General features: G+C 40.0%; 1 long non-coding RNA gene across 1 annotated transcript in view; it reads right to left on the reverse strand.

The window, feature by feature from the left end:
- Positions 1–3080: 3080 nt before the first annotated feature.
- The window catches only part of LOC135226616 (uncharacterized), a 59944-nt gene continuing 41996 nt past the window's right edge, over positions 3081–21028 (reverse strand). Inside the window, exon 2 of the long non-coding RNA XR_010317260.1 lies at positions 3081–3990. This is a non-coding gene — a long non-coding RNA (uncharacterized LOC135226616). The remainder of the gene's footprint in view (positions 3991–21028) is intronic.

The raw sequence follows: 21028 nt of genomic DNA on the forward strand, positions 1-21028 counted from the left end.
GGGTCCCGGGACGCCTGGCGGGCCGTCGCTCGCCCGTACCCTGGAACGCCTGGCGGGTGCCAGTCGCGCCGCCAATCCCTTGGATGCACTGGGGGCCATCGCCCGCCCCTCGGGACCGCCTGGCGGGCGGCCCGCCCGTCCCTGGGACGCCTGGCGGGCCGTCGCCCGCCCGTCCCGGGACGCCAGGCGGGCCGTCGCCCGCCCGTCCCGGGACGCCAGGCGGGCCGTCGCCCGCCCGTCCCGGGACGCCAGGGCGGGGGCCGTCGCCCGCCCGTCCCGGGACGCCAGGCTGGCCGTCGCCCCCCCCGCCCGTCCCGGGACGCCAGGCGGGCCGTCACCCGCCCGTCCCGGGACGCCAGGCTGGCCGTCGCCCGCCCCCATCCGGGACGACCAGGCTGGCCGTCGCCCTGCGCCCGTCCCGGGGAACGCCAGGCGGGCCTGTCGCCCGCCCGTCCCAGGGACGCCTGGCGGGCCGTCGCCCGCCTGTCCCGGGACGCCAGGCGGGCCGGCGCCGCCCGTCCAGGGACGCCTGGCGGGCCATCGCCCGCCCGTCCCGGGCCGCCAGGCGCCGGTCCGCCCTCGCCCGCCGTCCCGGGACGCCTGGCGGGCCGTCGACCCGCCCGTCCCGGGACGCCAGGCGGGTCCGTCGCCCGCCCGTCCCGGGACGCCTGGCGGGCCGTCGCCGCCCGTCCACCCGGGACGCCAGGCGGGCCGTCGCCCGCCCGTCCCGGACGCCAGGCGGGCCGTCGCCCGCCCGTCCGGGACGCCAAGGCCGGTGCCGTCGCCCCCGCCCGTCCCGGGACGCCTGGCGGGCCGTCGCGCCGTCCCGCTGCCTTGGGACGCCGTCGCCGCCCGTCCCGGGGCTGCCTGGCGGGCCGTCGCCCCCGCCCGTCCCGGGGCGCCCTGGCGGGGGCCTCGCCCCCGCCCAGTCCCGGGGCTGCCTGGCGGGCCGTCGCCCGCCCGTCCCGGGGATGCCTGGCGGGCCGTCGCCCGCCCGTCCCGGGGCTGCCTGGCTGGGCCCGTCGCCCGCCCGTCCCGGGGCTGCCTGCCTGCGGGCCGTCGCCCGCCCGTCCCGGGGCTGCCTGGCGGGCCGTCGCCCGCCCCGTCCCGGGGCTGCCTGGCGGGCCGTCGCCCGCCCGTCCCGGGGCTGCCTGGCGGGCCGTCGCCCAGCCCGTCCCGGACGCCTGGCGGGCCGTCGCCCGACCCGTCCCTGGACACCCTGGCGGGCCGTCGCCCGCCCAATCCCGGGACGGCCTGGCGGGCCGTCGCCCGCCCGTCCCGGACGCCTGGCGGGCCGTCGCCCGCCCGTCCCGGGACGCCAGGCGGGCCGTCGCCCGCCCTCCCGGGACGCCAGGCGGGCCGTCGCCCGCCCGTCCCGGGACGCCGGCGGGGCCGTCGCCCGCCGTCCCGGGACGCCTGGCGGCCGTCGCCCGCCCGTTCCCCGGTCCCGGGACGCCAGGCGGGTCCGTCCGCCCGCCAGGGACCCGTGGGCCGGGACGCCAGGCGGGCCGTCGCCCGACCGTCCCGGGACGCCAGGCGGGCCGTCGCCCGCGCCTCCCGGGACATGCGGGCGTCGCCCGCCCGTTTCCCGGGACGCCCTGGCTGGCGTCGCGCCCGCCCGTCCCGGGACGCCAGGCGGGCCGTCGCCCGCCGTCACCCCGGGACGCCTGGCGGGCCGTCGACCCGCCCGTCCCTGGACGCCAGGCGGGCCGTCGCCCGCCCGTCCCGGGACGCCAGGACGGGGGCCGTCGCCCGCCCGTCCCGGGACGCCAGGCGGGGCCGTCGCCCGCGCCCGTCCCCGCGCCAGGCGGGGCCGTCGACCCGCCCCAACCCGTCCCGGGACGCCAGGCGGGCCGTCGCCCCGCCGTCCCGGGACGCCAGGCGGCCGTCGCCCGCCCGGTCCCGGGACTCCAGGGCGGGCCGTCGCCCGCCCGTCCGGACGCCAGGCGGGCCGTCGCCCGCCCGTCCCGGGACGCCAGGGGGCGGGGCCGTCGCCCCGCCCGTCCCGGGACGCCAGGCGGCCGTCCCGCCCACCCAACCCGTGGGACGCCAGGGCGGGCCGTCGCGCGCCCCGTCCCGGGAGGGCGGGGGGCGTGGGCCGTCGCCCGCGATCCCGGGACTCCAGGCAGTTCCGTCGCCGCCCGTCCCGGGACGGCCAGGCGGGCCGTCGCCGCCCGTCCCGGGGACGCCATGCGGGCCGTCGGGACCCGCCAACCCGTCCGGGACGAGGCCGGGCCGTCGCCCGCCCGTCCCGGACGCAGGCGGGCCGTCGCCCGCCCGTCGGGACGCCAGGCGGCCGTCGCCCGCCCGTCCCGGGACGCCAGGCGGGCCTTACCCGCCCGTTCCCGGGACGCCAGGCGGGCCTCGCCCGCCCGTTCCCGGGACCCGTGGCGAGCTTTGCCCGCCCTCCCTATAGAGAGTAACACCTCTGCTTAACCTTAGAACCAGAATATGCCACTGAATCCTTTCAATTCTCCAGGGCCTTCTCTCAATCCTCTGCTTCTTCTCTTCGCATGCCAGAATCTTCTCTGAATCCTCTCCTTCTTATCCTTGCACTCCACAAATCTTCTCTGAAGTCTCTGCTTCTTCTTCTGACGCTCCCTGAATCTTCTCTTAATTCTCTGCTTCTCCTGGCACTCCACCAATCTTTTCTCAATGTTCCCTTCTCCTCTCCTCCCCCAATCTTCTCTCTATCCTCTGCTTCCAATCTTGCACTCCACCAATCACCTTTCATTTTCCTTTCCCTTTCACCAATCATAAAACTCTTACAAAACGTTTTATACTTATTTCCAGATAACTTTCATTTCCTTCAACCATTAACAAACCAAACTTATTACATATAAACATCAAACCTTCATATAGTACACTTCAAAACTTTCATCAAATACAAACCTTTACTTTTCTCAATCATAAAATCAAGTATTGCACTTCACTCTTAAAATCCATCCATTCCAAACTAAAATCAATTCTAACACATGCATTTATCAAACAAGAAGTCTTTCAATTCAGTTAAACTCCAATTATTATCTAAATAACAAAATTTGCTAAAAAAAAATTCATTGTGTAAATGAAAATCGTACTTTCTAGATAAACTTTATTGATTTCAATAAAAAAAAAAAACTTTCCATACAACAAACATCCTCCTCAAATTTTTCACATCTGATCCCTCTTCACAAGGCCAGCTTAGACTTGGTCGCTCCATTCCTTGAACATGGACAGCTGCTCCTTCATTTTCCACTCTTCCTTCTCCACGCATCTCTAATTCCCAGGCAGCTTCTTCACCTGGCAAACCAATTCTCCTTCGCTCCTCGCACCTCTCCAACCTCATCTTCCAACTGGTCGTTCCGTTCGCCCTGAACACCGCTCTTCCTATCCAGCCACTTGAAGCCATGATTTCCTTCCTCTAGGAGGCACCTCAGCTCCTTTCTCTTCAGTTTTGCAACCTCAACTTCACAATAGAGTCCACACCTTTCCTTCCTAAGGTCTTCCACTTTCTTCTGCAGGAGCTCGAACCTGACCTCGGCGTCTTTCCTGTCCGATTAGCGCTTTTCGGTCGCGTCTTTTCGTTCCTGGACGAGCCTCGCCATCCGCGCCGCTTCTTCGCTCTATATCTGCAGGTCCTTCTCCTTCTGTCGTAGCAGTTTCTCTTGCCTCTCAACCTGCCAGTTTGCCTCTGGCAATTGCACTGTCGGTTCCCTTATCCTCTCACATAGGGCATCTTTGTGTAATCCATCAACTGCTCATTTTCTTCTGTGTCTTGACAATCTTGTCTTCCAGCTGCTGTTTTTCCATCTTCACTTGATCCTTCTCCTTCACAAACAACGTCTCACCTTCGAATAAGTGGGCCCTTTCTTGCCAGGCCTGTTCTTGCAACACCTCCTCAGTTATCTGCATCACACGTGTGCTTTCTTCCTTTCCGCCCGCCGCCTGAATCTCTTCATTGTAGTCAAGCCTCTGTTGCAGCTCAAAAATTATCCTGTCCAAGTTCACCTGCTGCTCTCTCTGGTACTGGATGGTGTCTCGCAAGGCCGAAATTCTTCTCCTTCAATTCCATTTCCTTGGGCTCTTCACCTCCATCATCAGGAATTACGAGGACCTCACCAGTCAATAGGCAGCCTATAAACAACATCACTATCCTTGCGTCACACTTCTCTCCGTATTTCAAACAACATCTACACAACAACGTCACACAACAGCTGCTGCCAAGGCCAGGTAAGGCCACATTTTCTTCAAACTGGAATACCCACTTCATATACTCTCCTCTATATCTCTTGCTTTTTCCTTGATTTTCAATATTTTACAAGAGATATTTCGATTTATCGAAATATAGCAAGAAACATTCTGAAAGCTTTTTAATCATGCCCCCCCCCTCTCTCTCTCTCTCTCTCTCTCTCTCTCTCTCTCTCTCTCTCTCTCGGGATCTTTTTGCAGTAAGTATCTTTTTGTTTGGTCTCTTATCGTCTTATCTATTAAATATATTTAGGGATTTTCCTTTATTTACCTTTTTTGTCTACAAGAACAACAATACTAACTACAGGCGGGCAATTGGAACTGAGCAAAAAATGACCATTTTTTTAAGCTATGTTTTATTTTTATTGAATTTAACAAAATAACTAAAAGATATCATTCTAAATGAATTAGCCGAGACATCAAGAGAAATAATATATATTATATATAATAATCAACTTCTCAACCATAATGATTTTCAAACACTATAGGTAAGTTTTAAGATTTTAAATTTATATCATATGGATACAAAGAAAAGGTAAAACGAAATTTAATTATACTCAATTTTGTCCTATATAAAAGTGAAATCAGATATAAAGGAGTACAATTTTATTAGAGCATAACCTGATTCCTAAATTGAAATCCAATATAGAAATAAAGTAGAAAATCCAAAACAACCCTATTTCTATATAAGGCGACGCATTTGGTTTGTGAATGCATCCTTAGAACACAAATGTAATTAATACTGTTTAATACGGATCATAATGACAACAACTAAATACTGTGCCTCTCAATGATGTGTAACGAAGAAACTGTTGCAATTTAAAAACAATTACAGAATCAATAATGTCGTCAAATAATAAATACAACAATGAAAACGACATGACTTGTAAGGTTAAGAAAATGAATTGCAGAAGCGTGCTTGATAAAGAAAAAAAATATCTGCGTAAAACACGTTCCAGGGAAATCAAATACATAACCCACACTTCTGTTACATAATATAAACTGTAGATTCCATACCTGATCGTCTGTGTGAGGTCACAGATGCAGATGGAGGTTGGACATCCTACTCATTGTATATTATCATACAAATAATAATAATAAAATATTGACACTAGCTCACGTGTTTTGTGTTATGTTCCTTTTACTTGATTACCAGTTAATGCAAATGTTTTGGAAGACCATGCATATTTCAAAGGTTTAAAGTGAAAAGTAAAATTTATAGTATCTCAAAATTTAAATGAAAAAAGTTATATTGGTTCAAAGTTATCTGCCAGATTGTCGGAAAAATGTGATGTTTTTTTAGTTTAACATTTAGTCAAACTGAAATAGCCTTAAATTTTGAATATAGAAGGCTTTGTAAATATCACTACTTTTATTTTGTTATTTTGAAATAAAGGGAATTACAAAACGCGCTTCATTCCAGAAAAGAAGGAAAAACAGATTAAGGCAATAAAGTTGAGAAAGATAAGAGCACAGCAGTTAAGAAACTAAGCCTGGAATATTAAAAGGGGTCCAAAAGGTAGAAGAAATAAGCCCTGATAGAATTAGCGGTAGCTAAAAGCTGCAGTCTACGAATGGCTATATACTAGGCAACTAAATTCGCCAATGTAAAGGTAGAAGTTAGTGGTTCCTAACCCTCCCTAAGACAGGAAATGGTCAGGAACGGCAAGGACCACGGCAGTTGACTTCACAGGAGAGAAAGTTAAATTCCTACAATAACATATTAACTCCCTTTACACATTAGAATTAGCTATAACTACATCGGCACTAGAAACTACTTTGGTTCTTGAAACAGAAATTGAGTTAAGTTATTTTCTATTACAATGCATCTTGAAAACAAGGATGAAAATATCCTTACGAAAAAAATTATAGTAAAATTGATAATAACTGATATTTTGCAACTGATCTGGTGCTAGGAAGAAAATAAGAACACGAGGCTTCTTCACACCATAATCTAGAAAAGAACTTGATAAGTTATCTCTCTCTGTCTTTCTCTCTACTTATCGCTGTCTTGTTATATTCAGTGGTTCTGTCTTTCTCTTTTCCACCAAATATGAACCTGTTATATTGGTGAAAGTATCCTAATATTTCATGTTGTTTTAGTTACTAACATTTAGTAAATAAAGAAAATATATATAGCCGTAATATTTAGTGTTATTGCTCATATCGCCCGCCTTCTTTATGGAGGTTGGCCCAATCATGAATTGTATAAGTATATAGACATGTATCTGTGTGTATGGTTGCTACCTCAATAAAGTAAGTGAACTGAAAATTTTGCTAATTTGCTGATAGAGATGTTCTTATATATATATATATATATATATATATATATATATATATATATATATATATATATATATATATAGTATATATATATTGAATAACTTGATCACGAAGTATATAAAACGTGATGCTATGTATAAATAGGTTTTTTTTGCACGAAGGAAAAATGAAAAAGCGAGATAGCCGAGTACTTTCTGTCCTATTCGACCTTTGCTCAGTAAAGGGTCCGAATAGACCGAAAAGTACTCGGCTATCTCGCGTTTTTCATTTTTTCCTTCGTGGCAAAAAAACCTTATATATATATATATATATATATATATATATATATATATATATATATATATATATATATATATATATATATATATATCTATGAACATCTCTATACATCTCTATCAGCAAATTAGCAAAATTTTCAGTTCACTTACCTTATTGAGGTATATATATATATATATATATATATATATATATATATATATATATATATATATATATATATATATATATACATATATATATATATATATATATATATATATATATATATATATATATATATATATATAAAGAGGTGGCTTGCTGCTTTACAGATCATCACTGTTAACACTGTTGGTGAAAGTTTTGTATCGATCTCGTGGACAGTCATGTCAGTATATAAGATTTAATGATCTATAGGAATGCCATTTCATAAATACTGAGTTCCTAAGCACTTTTAGTCTCATATTTATTTCGCATATTTCCTTAAATGCACATTTTACACTCAAACCCCAAGTTTCGTCAACAACAAAATGTTTACGACCACTCTCTTAATTAACGTTAATAGATTATGGATACTTTACTCTATGCTCAAGAAAAATACCTGCTGCCCACTCCTCCTTCCTTGCCTGACGGCGCAACATCTATTGGATGTTCCGTTAGTTACTTGTTCAACTGCTTCAGGACCTTTCACACTGTCGTACGTAAATGCGACACGATGTCGGACCAACATGCGACTAGCAGTGGACTATTATCTCTAATGTATGTACCTTTTCACACTATGTCGGTCCGGCACAGTGTTGCCAAAGTGCGGAGAAACGACCAAAAGTGCGGAGAAGATTCGAGGGGGAGTCATTGAATGCAGAGCTGAGTCTGCACTCCTCACGTGTGCGCGCTGTAGGTCCGCATATATTTATTTAGCTTTTAAAACTTTTTTTCATCAATGAAAAATGATTGAAATTATATGATATTTTTGAAAGTACTCATATTTTTGAAAAATTAACCATTTTCACTAGTCTCGAGTGTTCACGCGCCAATATCAAATACGATCATGCGATTGTTAATTAAGAACTGATTTTGACAACAGCATATGACGTAACCCAAACGTGATGTTTTAAATGCATTCATTCTTTAGGTCCAGCAATCTTCAATTTGCGTTTGTAATTTCATATATATATATATATATATATATATATATATATATATATATATATATATATATATATATATATATATATATATACATACATATAGTTTAGTAAAATTGAATTAATTTGTGAATTAATCTCAGGGTGAAGGCTGACTTACATTATTGTAAAACTTAGTCATGTTTAATGAGTTTTTATTTTATTTATTTATTTACTTATTTATTTTGAGAAAACAACTGCAAATATGCATTAGGCAATTGCATTAGTTGAAGTGATTTAACTGATTATAACCGAATAAGTTTCGATAAGTATGCTAGGAAGTGGAAATTAACACTACACATCCCGGTGCGGAGCTATAATTTCTCGGTGATGTGCGGACTTTGCGGTAACCCTGGTCGTGGAGAGCCTTTCGGGTCGAGTAGATCTTTTCATCTGCCTTTATATTGGAAATATAATTTTTGTTTGTGACAGCGAAGAAATTAGGGAAGAGGAGTGGCTGAATATGAAATCTTTCGTCCAGTTATAAAAAAAAAGGTATTTCAACGGTTTCAAATTTGAGTTTGTTGTTGTTTGGCGTCTGAGTGTGGCCGAAGAGTTGCTCATGCATTGGCGGGCGGCCATGGCAACAGTGGGATGTTCTCCATGACGGAGGATGAGAGAGAGAAAAAAATTAGTTATCCTTTGGGGCGGGGGGTGTTGGAAAACACTTGAGAGACGAGAGGAAGTAACAAACGAATGGCAGAGAGAAACAAAAGAATGCAGTGCACAGAGAGAGAGAGAGAGAGAGAGAGAGAGAGAGACCATGATCCCTCTGGTCTTAAACATTGTGTTATAGGACTAGGCCTATACTTTTTTTTTTTTTAAACTATTGCTCTCGTTAGGTAAATTCAGTATTTTTCATATACACATCGAAATATTAAATAAGATTGCCCTCCCTACCCCCTTCATAAATCAATGCTAATAGAAAAGTGGATTGGAGTTTCAGTAAGGTCCAGTTTTTTCTAGTCTTCATTCTTTTCACCCAGTTTGAGGTCAAATCGGCGCACTGTTGAAAAATTATTTCAAAATTTCCTTTGTTTAGCTTAATAAGCACATTTTTAAAGCTTTGCCAACGTTTAGCACAAGAGGAGGGGAAGGGGGATATCCGTTTTATGTAGGCCTATGCTAATTTTCCTTGTCTACTCAAAACGTCTATCATCGTCAAAAAAATTATAAACCGATACTCGACGTGATAAGCCCCGGATTTATCGTAAGTAAACTGCCAGATATGAGTAAAGGCATAAACGTATTTCAAACCCCATTTGCAATTAGGTGCTGCTTTTGACATCACTGGTGAAACTAAAACCATGAGACAATGCATATTGAATGCTTACCTTGATTAGGTTAACATGCTGTTTCTATTCTCACGTAATTTCATAATCGATACACACATGATTAGTTAATTGCAAGTTTTCAAATATTCTTTAACATTGCCCCGCCGCTCTATGAACACCATAGGCCTAAAGTACTTTATTCTCATGACACGATTGTTCTGTGCATCTTTTCTCAATTCTATGTGGGGTCGATGTTTCTCTGACAGCTTTCCTCCAACTTGGTCTGACTAATTGTTTGTCTCTCAGATCCTTATTTACATCCATCCACCTTCGCTTCGGTCTCCGTCTCGCTCTCCCGCCAGGCACCTCCAAATGCATCACTCTCCTCCCTCCATAATATGTCTCATCCCCTCCCATCACATGCCATACTATAGCAGTCTTTCTCCCTGGGCCTTCTTTGATATTTCTACGACATTAGCAGTTCCTCTTATTCTTTCATTTTCTATTTCTACTTACTTTCGCATAATGTGGGTATATAAGGAAGGTTATTACTGAAATCAATTTAAAAGACAGGCGACGGCAAGTATACAATATTCGGGCTTGAAAGGAAATTGGTGACTGAATGAGTCAGTCGCATTTTTTTAGTCATCATTTATAAAGGAAATTTATAAAGAAAAAGACGGAACTGAAACATATATCGTACTGAACATTGGTAGTATATCCCTAAGAACTCATCACAAGCTTATGCAATGACTCGATTACTATTTATTTTTTGTTTAGATTGTAAGCTGGTGGACGCATAAGTAATGTATCCTGCCAAAGATTAGACGAGAGTAGAGCTCTGAATCCGTAGTCAGGTTCCCAGTAGGGGGCAGTGACATCAGTGCACTTCACGCAGTGCCCCTGGCTACAGCTGCAACCCTTTTCATTTTCCCTTTGGTTTGGTTAAATATTCCTAAAGCATAATGAATTCAATATTATAGACATTCTTTGCATAAATATATGATATATATATATATATATATATATATATATATATATATATATATATACATACATATATAGTATATATATATATATATAGATATATATATATATATATATATATATATATATATATATATATGTATATATATGTATGTATATATATACATACATATATATATATATATATATATATATCATATATATATATATATATATATATGTATGTATATATATATATATATATATATATATATATATACTATATATATATATATATATATATATATATCTATATAGTATGTATGTATATATATATATATATATATATATATATATATATATATGTATGTATGTATATATATATATATATATATATATATATATATATATATATATATATATATATATATATATATATATGTATATATATATATATATATATATATATATATATATATATATATATATATATATATATATATATGTATGTATGTATGTATGTATGTATATATATATATATATATATATATATATATATATATATATATATATATATATATATATATATATATATTTTTTTATATATATTATATATATATATATATATATATCACAAAAGTAAGCACAAGATTGTTTACCAGCAAAAGCCACAGGGAAATTTATAAAAAAAAGAAAAGACAGAGTGCCAAGTACTTTCGTGTATTTAACACATCTTCGGGGCACAAAGTAATACAAAACGTTAAAACTAGTAAGTAAGAAAGCTCTCATAAAAGCAAAGTGGAAAAGAATTATAATATATTTATGTACAATAAGGCCATTACAAACAGAAACAGCATTCGTCTAGATTACCCAATCACTTAACACCCCAACAAGTCAAAAGAAAGAGAGTAATTGCCCAATGACCCAATTACTTACAGAAGAGAAAAAAACACTGTCAACCAGTTTATAAAACAACTGAATTCACAATTATGAATAGTAATAATAATGACACTAACAACATACCTAAAACACCAATAAACAAAAATAACTGAATGAACAGTACTATCAATGTGAAATATTTATAAAAGAGGAATTTGACTTAGTACAAAAACTTAAAGGATAATGTTAAAACTCACAAGAAATGCATAAGAAGGCACTTGACAAGTACACCAAATTAAAGGATAAGTTAAAATCTTCACTATTTTATCTATGATAAGATTGTCTATTTTGTACATACCAGGGCTAAAATTTAAAAGTTTTTCAGAATACGTCTTTATAAAGGCGACATAAACTTATATCCTCTTGCGGTGGCAGGGTGGTCTAAGGCTTCACTGCCGGTCCTGGAATTGAAGATGTCGATGGTTCGAGCCCGTCTGCCGGCAATTCTATTATCGCTGAATAAATTCCCCTTCAGTTAATCATACATGAAAAAATATTAATTCCGAGGTAGAGCGAATTAGATATTAAAGGACATTTGTAGCTAGATATATGAATATCAAACACAGTAATGTGATATGACTTATATAATGGCTACGTGCGGGCAAAAGCACTACAACGCTACCGAGGACGAGGTGGGTTTGATGCAGTCTCCAAAACTAAAAATACCCGAGTGCGGCAGGTATTTAAAGATGGGAGGCGGCATAAACTTATATCCTCTTGCGGTGGCAGGGTGGGCTAAAGGCTTCACTGCCAGTCCTGGAATTGAAGATGTCGATGGTTCGTGCCCGTCGGCCGGCAATTCTATTATCTCTGAATAAATTCCCCTACGGATGAACATATATGAAAATATATTAATTCCGAGGTAGAGCGAATTAGATATTAAAGGACATTTGTAGCTCGATACATGTATATGGATCACGGTAATGTGTTATGACTTATATAATTGCTATGTGAAGGCAAAAGCACTACAACGCTACCGAGGACAAGGTGGGTTTGATGCAGTCTCCAAAACTAAAAATACCTGAGCGCGGCAGGTATATGAGATGGGAGGCGGCATACACTTATATCCTCTAGCAGTGGCGGGGTGGGCTAAGGCTTCACTGCCAGTCTTGGAATTGAAGATGTGAATGGTTTGTGCCCGTCGGCCGCAATTCTATTATCAATTAGAAAATTTCCCTTCGATTAAACATATATGAAAAAAAATATGATTAATTCCGTGGTAGAGCGAATTAGATATTAAAGGACATTTGTAGCTTGATATATGTATCTGAATCACGGTAATGTGATATGACTTGTATAATGGCTACATGCAGGCAAAAGTACTACAACGCTACTGAGGACGAGGTGAGTTTGATGCAGTCTCCAAAACTACAATTACCTGAGTGCGACGGGTATTTGAGGTGGGAGACAGCATAAACTTATATCCTCTTGCGGTTGCGGGGTGGGCTAAGGCTTCACTGCCAGTCCTGGAATTGAAGATGTCGATGGTTCGTGCCCGTTGGCTGGCATTTCTATGATCGTCTAGAAAATTCCTGTTCGGTTAAACATATATGAAAATATATTAATTCCAAGGTAGAGCGAATTAGATATTAAAGGACATTTGTAGCTCGATATATATATATATATATCTATATATATATATATATATATATATATATATATATATATATATATATATATATATAATATATATATATACAGATATATAGATATATCGATATATAGATATATAGATATATATAGATATCAATATCGATATCGATATAGATATAGATATAGATATAGATATAGATATCGATATCTATATATATATATATATATATATATATATATATATATATATATATATATATTATATATATATATATATATATATATATATATATATCCTCACTGTTAGCCGAATCGGTAACCGTCAGTGTCGGTCCTGATTTCATGCCTGTCTGTTGGATGGTGGTTCGATCCCGTGGGGACGAAATTATTATCAACTAAAAATTCCCTTTTAATAATAATAATAATAATAATAATAATATGCTTTATTTCGGCTCGGGGCCATATACATTGATTATACAAAATACAGACGGTAGCAAAACACAATCTAGGATACATGTGACATGATAAAATAGAAAAAGAAAATGAATAATCGGCACTTATCCACAAAGTAGCTGAGGTAGCATAAAAGCTAGTAATCATCATACTGGTAATAACAGTAATAATATTGGTGAGAAAAAAAAAAATATGCATTGAGAGTAATAACAGATGGTGCATATATTATATAACTCAAATTTCAACTAGAGACCTTAGGTGGTTACAGTAGTCAGGTCCAGAGGGCTTAATACATAAATTAAATGTAAATAAAACTTTAACTTGATAGTAATCACAGTAATAATGAAAAATTAAAATATCAGCAATAAATGTAATAATGACAAAAACTGCAGATGACATCTTGCCAATACAGAGATTAAGTCCTTTAGGGGACAAAGGCCTCATTTTCCCATCTTTCCCACAATTTTGATTTTCTTCTTGCTTCACTCCTTAGGATGCTTTTGTATGAGCGGTTGCTGCTGTTTCTCACTCGGTTACCAGACTGGACATTGTTCGCCTAACAATGATTTTTAAATTGTCCAGGTGGTTTTCTATGAGCATCTGTGTGGCGGAGTGGTAGCGGGGAGTGTTTGTGAGGCGCCTCAGAATGTCATTGTGCACAACAGTGATGCGTCGCATGGTCTCTCGGGTATAGTTCGTCCAGAGGGAACACCCATAGATACTGTAGCAGTACGAGCGGAAGAGCAGCAGTTTCACGTCTCGGTGACAGAAGGCAAACCTCTTTGCAATCATGTTGCCCGCTGCACATAGTTTACGACGCCTCTGTTCAATGTCTGCCGTATCTTTTAGGTCGTCGGTGATAATGGTACCCAAGTACGGAAATTCGTGCACAAATTCCAGCCGATGGTTTCCGAGGAAAATTTGAGGTTCTGCAATATGCTTAAGCGATCTCGGGAGCAGCGACATGCATTGGGTCTTGGTTTCGTTGTAGATTATATCAAATTCCTCTGCATATTGGCGGCAAGTGTCGATGAGTCGTTGGAGACCTTGCACTGATGGGAAATCAGAACCATATCGTCGGCGTAACAGAGGTTGTTTATAGTTGTTTCATTGACAGTGCATCCGATTGGGGAGCGAGTTCAGTTTGACGTTCAAGGCATCTGTGTACGTATTAAACAGGTATGGAGAGAGAATGCCCCCTTGCCGAAGCCCGTTTAGGGAGCCGAAGGTTGTAAGATAATACGTTTCCCCATTTGACACAGAATTGCTGTGTGGAGAACCAGCAATGTAAAATGCCAATTAGATATAGGGGTGTGCCCCTTTTATGCAGCTTCAGGAAGAGCTTCAGGTAGTTTACTCTGTCAAATGCTTTTCTCACATCTACAAAACAAAGGAAAACAGGAGAGGCTGATGATAGGTAGTAGTTCAGCAATTCTTTCAGTATGTAGATGCAGGTGTCGGTTGAGTGGTTTGCTTTAAACCCGAACTGGTTTGTCAGTGGTGTGTAGAAAGGGGAGAAGTCTCACTAGAAGACAGACTCAAGTATCTTCGATGCGATCGTTGTGATTGCAATCGCCGGTAGTTGCCAGGGTCAGCTGCATCCTTTAGCTTGTTTTTTGATTAATGGTATCAAGTGAACTAAGAGTAGGGAGTCTGGAAGAAACCGGTGAATTATGCACGCATTGAATAGGGCAGCTAGCAAAATGTAAATTATCGGATGGCAGAGTTTGAAGGCCTCTGCAGGAAGACCATCACAGCCGGGCGATTTATTATTAGGTAGGCTGTTTATGGCATCGCTGATGTTACCTGGCGTAAAACTGTCTGCAAAATGAAAATTGAATGTTGTCAGTAAGGAGGTTATCTACATCCCTTCGGGAATCTTGATCATTTATGCAATTCAGGATATTGTTGAAGTGATCGCCCCACATACTTGCAATAGCTTCGTCTCCGACTCCTTCCCCTATTCTCTGTGATAGCTTTTTAGTTTTAGGATTTGAGGCTGGATATCTTTCCAAAGACGAGGGTAATCACCAGATTCTAAGTTTCTAGACATTGCATCGGCTCTTAGTTGTTTTTTCATATAACCTGCAGTGCTTAAGAGCAAGTTTGAACTGCGCTCTCGCCTGTCTCATTAGCAATGCAGTGTGCCCTTCCCTGGGGCTACCATATTTTGCCTCCACAGTAACAAAAACATTTCTCGTGAGTATGTATACAGATCTTTAACCAAGTCATTCCATCCAGGAATATTACGAGAATTACCTTGACGAAATCTGTAGGCAGTCCTGCCCGAAGCAAGCACAAAGCGGAGATTATGTTCGAATAGAATTCATTCAGATCCCTCTTGTGGTGGTCATTTCTACAATTTGTGTTAGTACAAAGTAAGCGTCTGCCGGTTGAACTATTGACCGCAACCTGGTTTCCGTGGTCGCTCTAAAGTATCTTGGTTTTCTCTTGGTTTTTAAAATCCCATATACATATATGAAAATATATCAATTCCGAGGTAAAGCGAATTAGATATTAAAGGACATTTGCAGCTCGATGATATATATATATATATATATATATATATATATATATATATATATATATATATATATATATATATATACTATAGCATATGCAGTGGAACTGCATGTCATAATTTAATTGAAGGAAGATGCGATAAAGGATACAATGCACATAGACTTTATTTTCAATAGTTTCCATGTAGCTAATGTTGAGCTGAATTAAAATAATTCTGGAAAGAACAACGCAGTTATATACTGTATGCAATATTATACAGTAAATAATTGATACCTTAATTTACTTAAACTGAAAGATTATATTGTAAAGTGGAAGGAAAACAAAGTGAGGTAGTTAAATATAATATATATATATATATATATATATATATATATATATATATATATATAATATATATATATATTTTTTTTCAGGATTTCAGGGGTGGGGGCAAGTACCCCTCTTCTGTGTGCGGGAGTCCATGGTCAAATCCCATATTACGTCGCTGGTAACTTGAGAACTACGAGGAAACCGAAAATGAAGAATGTCTTTCTCTTTCATCTTGCTCAAATAGATTTCGGCCAAGCCTTTACTAACGTATTTGTGCTTCTTTTAATTTAAACGATTCTGGTTTCTATTCATAAAAAAGAAAAAGCAATATCTTTCTTTATTATGCATTTCTGATAAAATAGTTTTTCTGGTCCAATAATTGAAATAAGTGCTACTGTACCAATAATTGAAGAATTAAATTGCCCTTTTGTGAAATAGAAGAGAGACACTAGTACTTGTTCGTGTGATGTGTCCTTCTCTCTATATCTTATACGAAAGATTGCGTACTTCACTCGTCTTCTTATCTCATTGAGTTTTTTTTACACATTTTCTGTTCAAGTTAATCCTTCCTGAAATTTAATTTGCTGTTATGTCAATTCCCTGTACTCCTGTACCCTCTCTCTCTCTCTCTCTCGCTGCTCTCTCTCTCTCCTCTCTCTCTCTCTCTCTCTCTCTCTCGCTCTCTCTCTCTCTCTCTCTCTCTCTCTAATATGTAAAATGAAGGTTATTTTTTATCAATATACTTATATTCATATTACGCGGTTGTAAATTGAAACATTCTCGTTACATATTCGTTATTTATCACTTACAATTCCCTTTATGTTGGAATAGTGAATTAGATAAGAAACGATATTTTGACATCACATTTGTTAGTAAAAAAATGTCACGTTCCCATTTTATCTTTTCGTATCTTCAACGCCTGATGACAATAATGAAAATGCAAGCAAAGAAGCTTAAAATAAACGTGCAGGCAATGTCACCAGGAAAACTGAACATAATGTTTACTCACATAAATGTTATCTGGCATGCAAGATGTTAGCAACTCAGACTTTCAAGTCAGGACGACGAAAAGTATATACTTTCACCGAATAATTATTTTTTTTTTTTTTAATTTCATTGGTAATGTCGTTAATGCCTTTTTTCATTTTAATGTCCGTACTCAACTGTTAAGCGTAACTTCTTTTACATAATTTGAAACGAAAAGATTGTGTTTATCTTATCATTTTAATTAAATGAATTTAAGCTTAAACCTATGCAGTTTATTTCGTTAGTTAACAGTTAAGAAAATTATCTACTGGTAATTTTGGCACTAAGTTGTTTGCCTTTTGATACTCTGTTCGACAGCTAAGACTCTCTGAAAAGACAAGAACTAAATCGCAGTTTCAAAAAGTGATTCCAATATGAATATGCGATTATCACCTCATTCAATCTCTTTTGAATGATTCTCTCTTTTATTCGGTTTTTAGTTTGGTTGCCATTGACTGTGTCAAAATTTTGTGGGTCTTAATTTCATTTTAACGATAGAATGAAAAATCCTGATATTTAAGGTAATTTAAAAAATAGTTCATCGTTTCTGAAAGAGAAATGTCAGAGGGCAGTCAAAATTTTATCAAATAGATTATAATCTTCATAATATACCTTCACTTAAAAGAACAATTCATTGCTTGTAGGAGAGAAATGTCACAGGTCGACCAAATCTTATCCAGTAAAACCCCTTTCATTTCAACACTCCAATGATAGATATCCCTTCTTTCTACACTTTCATTCCTTTCTATTCTGGGCTGCTTCTGGTTTCTGTACCTATCCAAGATCTCGTGTTCAGGAGAAAGGCTTTCTTTTGATCTACGGTTCTCTCAGTGGTAACCGCAGTGTCTTGAATTTAGAGGCGCGAAAGGAACCTTATAGTCCGTTACCGGCAGTCACTGAAGCTCACTAACAACACGCAAAGCGATTTACTTGCTCCCCCCCCCTTGCTTGCACCAACCTAATTATGGAAGTGACAGGTCTTGTGGAAGGGGCTTATTCTAACGGGAGTGTGGAGCTGTAACGTAGGGGACGTGTGTGGAGTTTATTGATATGAATATAAGGTGCCATATGGTTTAATAGTACATTTAGAGTACACAATTCACCAGGAAAGAATAGACTATTAATACCGAATCTTACCTTTTATGTGACGCTGAATTTATCCGATTTTACTGGTACGTCAGTATGTTTATTATTTCAGAGATGATGTCCTATCCATGCGTATATTATGTGCGTGCGTGATCAAGTGTGTGTTAGTGGGTAATTTTATTCACGGCTTTGCTTATTTCGATGAAAAAATAGATATCTAATATATGTTTGTTTGTTTGATTGTATGGTGCTTTTACGTTGCATGGAACCAGTGGATATTCAGCAACGGGACTAACGGCTTTACGTGACTTCCGAACCACGTCGAGAGTGAACTTCTATCACCAGAAATACACATCTCTCACTCCTCAATGGAATGGCCGAGAATCGAACCCGCGACCACCGATGTGGGACGCCAATACCATACCAACCATGCCGCTGAGGCGCTTATCTAATATGTGGATCTGTATAATGAAGGGTATATAATAAAGAATGAAATTGGATTAAGTTATTTTCAGATACGGAAGAAAATACAAAGGTAAGTGACTGTTGGTCAGGTAATGAAGGAAAGTCTAAAGAAGGAATGTTTGGAATGATTCCATTTGGAACTGATATGAAACGTGTGCACTGGGGGGAGGGGGGGCGGTGATTAAGCTGCGTAATGCGATTATTATAATCTGTTATATCAATAGCAACGTCAGTTATATTATTTTGTACACTAGTATTTGAAACCAGAACTTTTAATTCTGTTTCATGGGAATTGCAGTGTATAATTTCTGATTAACTTATATACCGGAATTCACAGAAATTTTTGCCATGAAATTATAGCTGTCCGAATCGTTACTCGCAATTTTATTTATTTCTATAGGTTTCGCGTGTTTATGAAAATTTAGTTCGATCATTAAACCATAAATAAAATGCATTCGTTAATAAATATTTCCCTTTTCATCGTGACTCACCATGAAACTAGAATTATGCTCAGAACCTGACCATAGGAAGGAAAGGGACCATCACCTGCAGATTAGATTTGGTCAGTTTCGAAAAAACCATTTTACTCAACCGAATTGTTATATTGTATTTTAAATGTAGTAAGTATATGAAAGAGACAAGTGTAATTCAATGGAAAATTAATATCAAGGATACAAAGCATGTTAAGGTAAATGGTTCATTTCAAATACTGAAATGAAAGATCTGTCAAACTTATTTTGTCAACGTTTGATTTTTACTTTTGGCATCAGATTGCTCTCTCTCTCTCTCTCTCCTCTCGCTCTCTCCTCTCACCTAACACACACGCACACACGAACTGCAAGTCTAAACGGCATAATCGCTTTCTCCTACCTCTGAAATCTCTCTATTCAAAAAGGAAATGGCATTAGACGAAGCTCAGTAACCAAAGCATTTAAGAATTTTGCCATGGGGCTTATATATTATATATTATATATATATTATATATATATATATATAATATATATATATATATATATATATAATATTATATATATATATATACATACATATATATATATATATATATATATATAATATATATATATATTATATAGTATATATGATATATATATATATATATATATATATTGTATCATATATATATATATATATATATATATATATATATATATATATATTATATATAATATATATTATATAATATATATATATAATATATATATATTATATAATATATATATATATATATAATATGATATGGATAGAGAGAGAGGGAAGAAGGAGAGAGAGCGAGACGAGAGAGAGCAGACGAGTGTTTATTCTTAGCTAAACAAACTTATTATAGTACAAACACCAAAAAGGAATATGATATGAGTAGTACTCTGGTTCTCCCATTCCACCCTTCATTCAGTGATATTATTTATCCTTTGAGATTATTAAACTTTAAGTAGTATTTTCTTACTCCAACACAGTAGGAAAGACAGTTATTTGCAACAGCCCCAAACAAGAAGAGGCCGTGGTATACAAAATACCTTGTGAATGTGGCAAATTCTACCTGGGACAAACAGGAAAAGATATCGATATGAGAATTTCCCAGCATCGATATTGTGTAAGAACAAACTCTCTAAACAGTGCTCTGAATTTACATGTACAAAATTGTGGCCCTCCTTTCCTTTGGAACAAAACAGAGACATTATTCAAAGAAAAAGATATGATTGCAAGAAATTTGTTAGAAGTAGCTTGCATATGTTTTAGCAAACAAAATAACTTTAATATCAGTCAGGGCATATATAAATTGGACCCTTTATTCCTTCATATTGTTTCCCAACAGTACAAATTCAGAGAAAAGTTTAAATGACCAATCACCAATCGTTGAATAGTTCTCTCTTTTAACCTGTTTGAATTGCTGATTTTGACCATTTGTTTATGATTTAAACACAATGCCTAATTTTTACTTTGTCAATTATGTTTATTTTATTTTTCAGTGGGAAAGTGTTTATGAATTTTTTTAATACTCATTTTGTTTAGTTAAAATAAAGCTCTTGAAGAGGCCTGGTGGAAGGCGAAATTATCGAGCTATTAGAGTCTTTTATTCTCTTTTCTCCTGTGGACAATATTGACATATCTCATCTTCGTGTTATGAAGATTATATCTATATCTATATCTATATATATTATATATATATATATATATATATATATATATATATATATATATATATATAAAATATATATATATTAGTTCGTTCGGAACAACAAATTTCTGTTCTTAATTCTTTTTCCATTGAAATAAAAAATGTTTACAATAGACTAATTGTTATTTGTGGTGAAGTTCTGTAAATAGCCGAGTATTCAATGTCTAAAATAGCTGATACCTACTTTCAAAAACAATACATTTACGCGGGCACATTAATGAATCTTATAGATAAGGAAAACAACC

This window comes from Macrobrachium nipponense, chromosome 14 (genome assembly GCF_015104395.2).
Source record: "Macrobrachium nipponense isolate FS-2020 chromosome 14, ASM1510439v2, whole genome shotgun sequence".
Lineage (NCBI taxonomy): Eukaryota > Metazoa > Arthropoda > Malacostraca > Decapoda > Palaemonidae > Macrobrachium > Macrobrachium nipponense.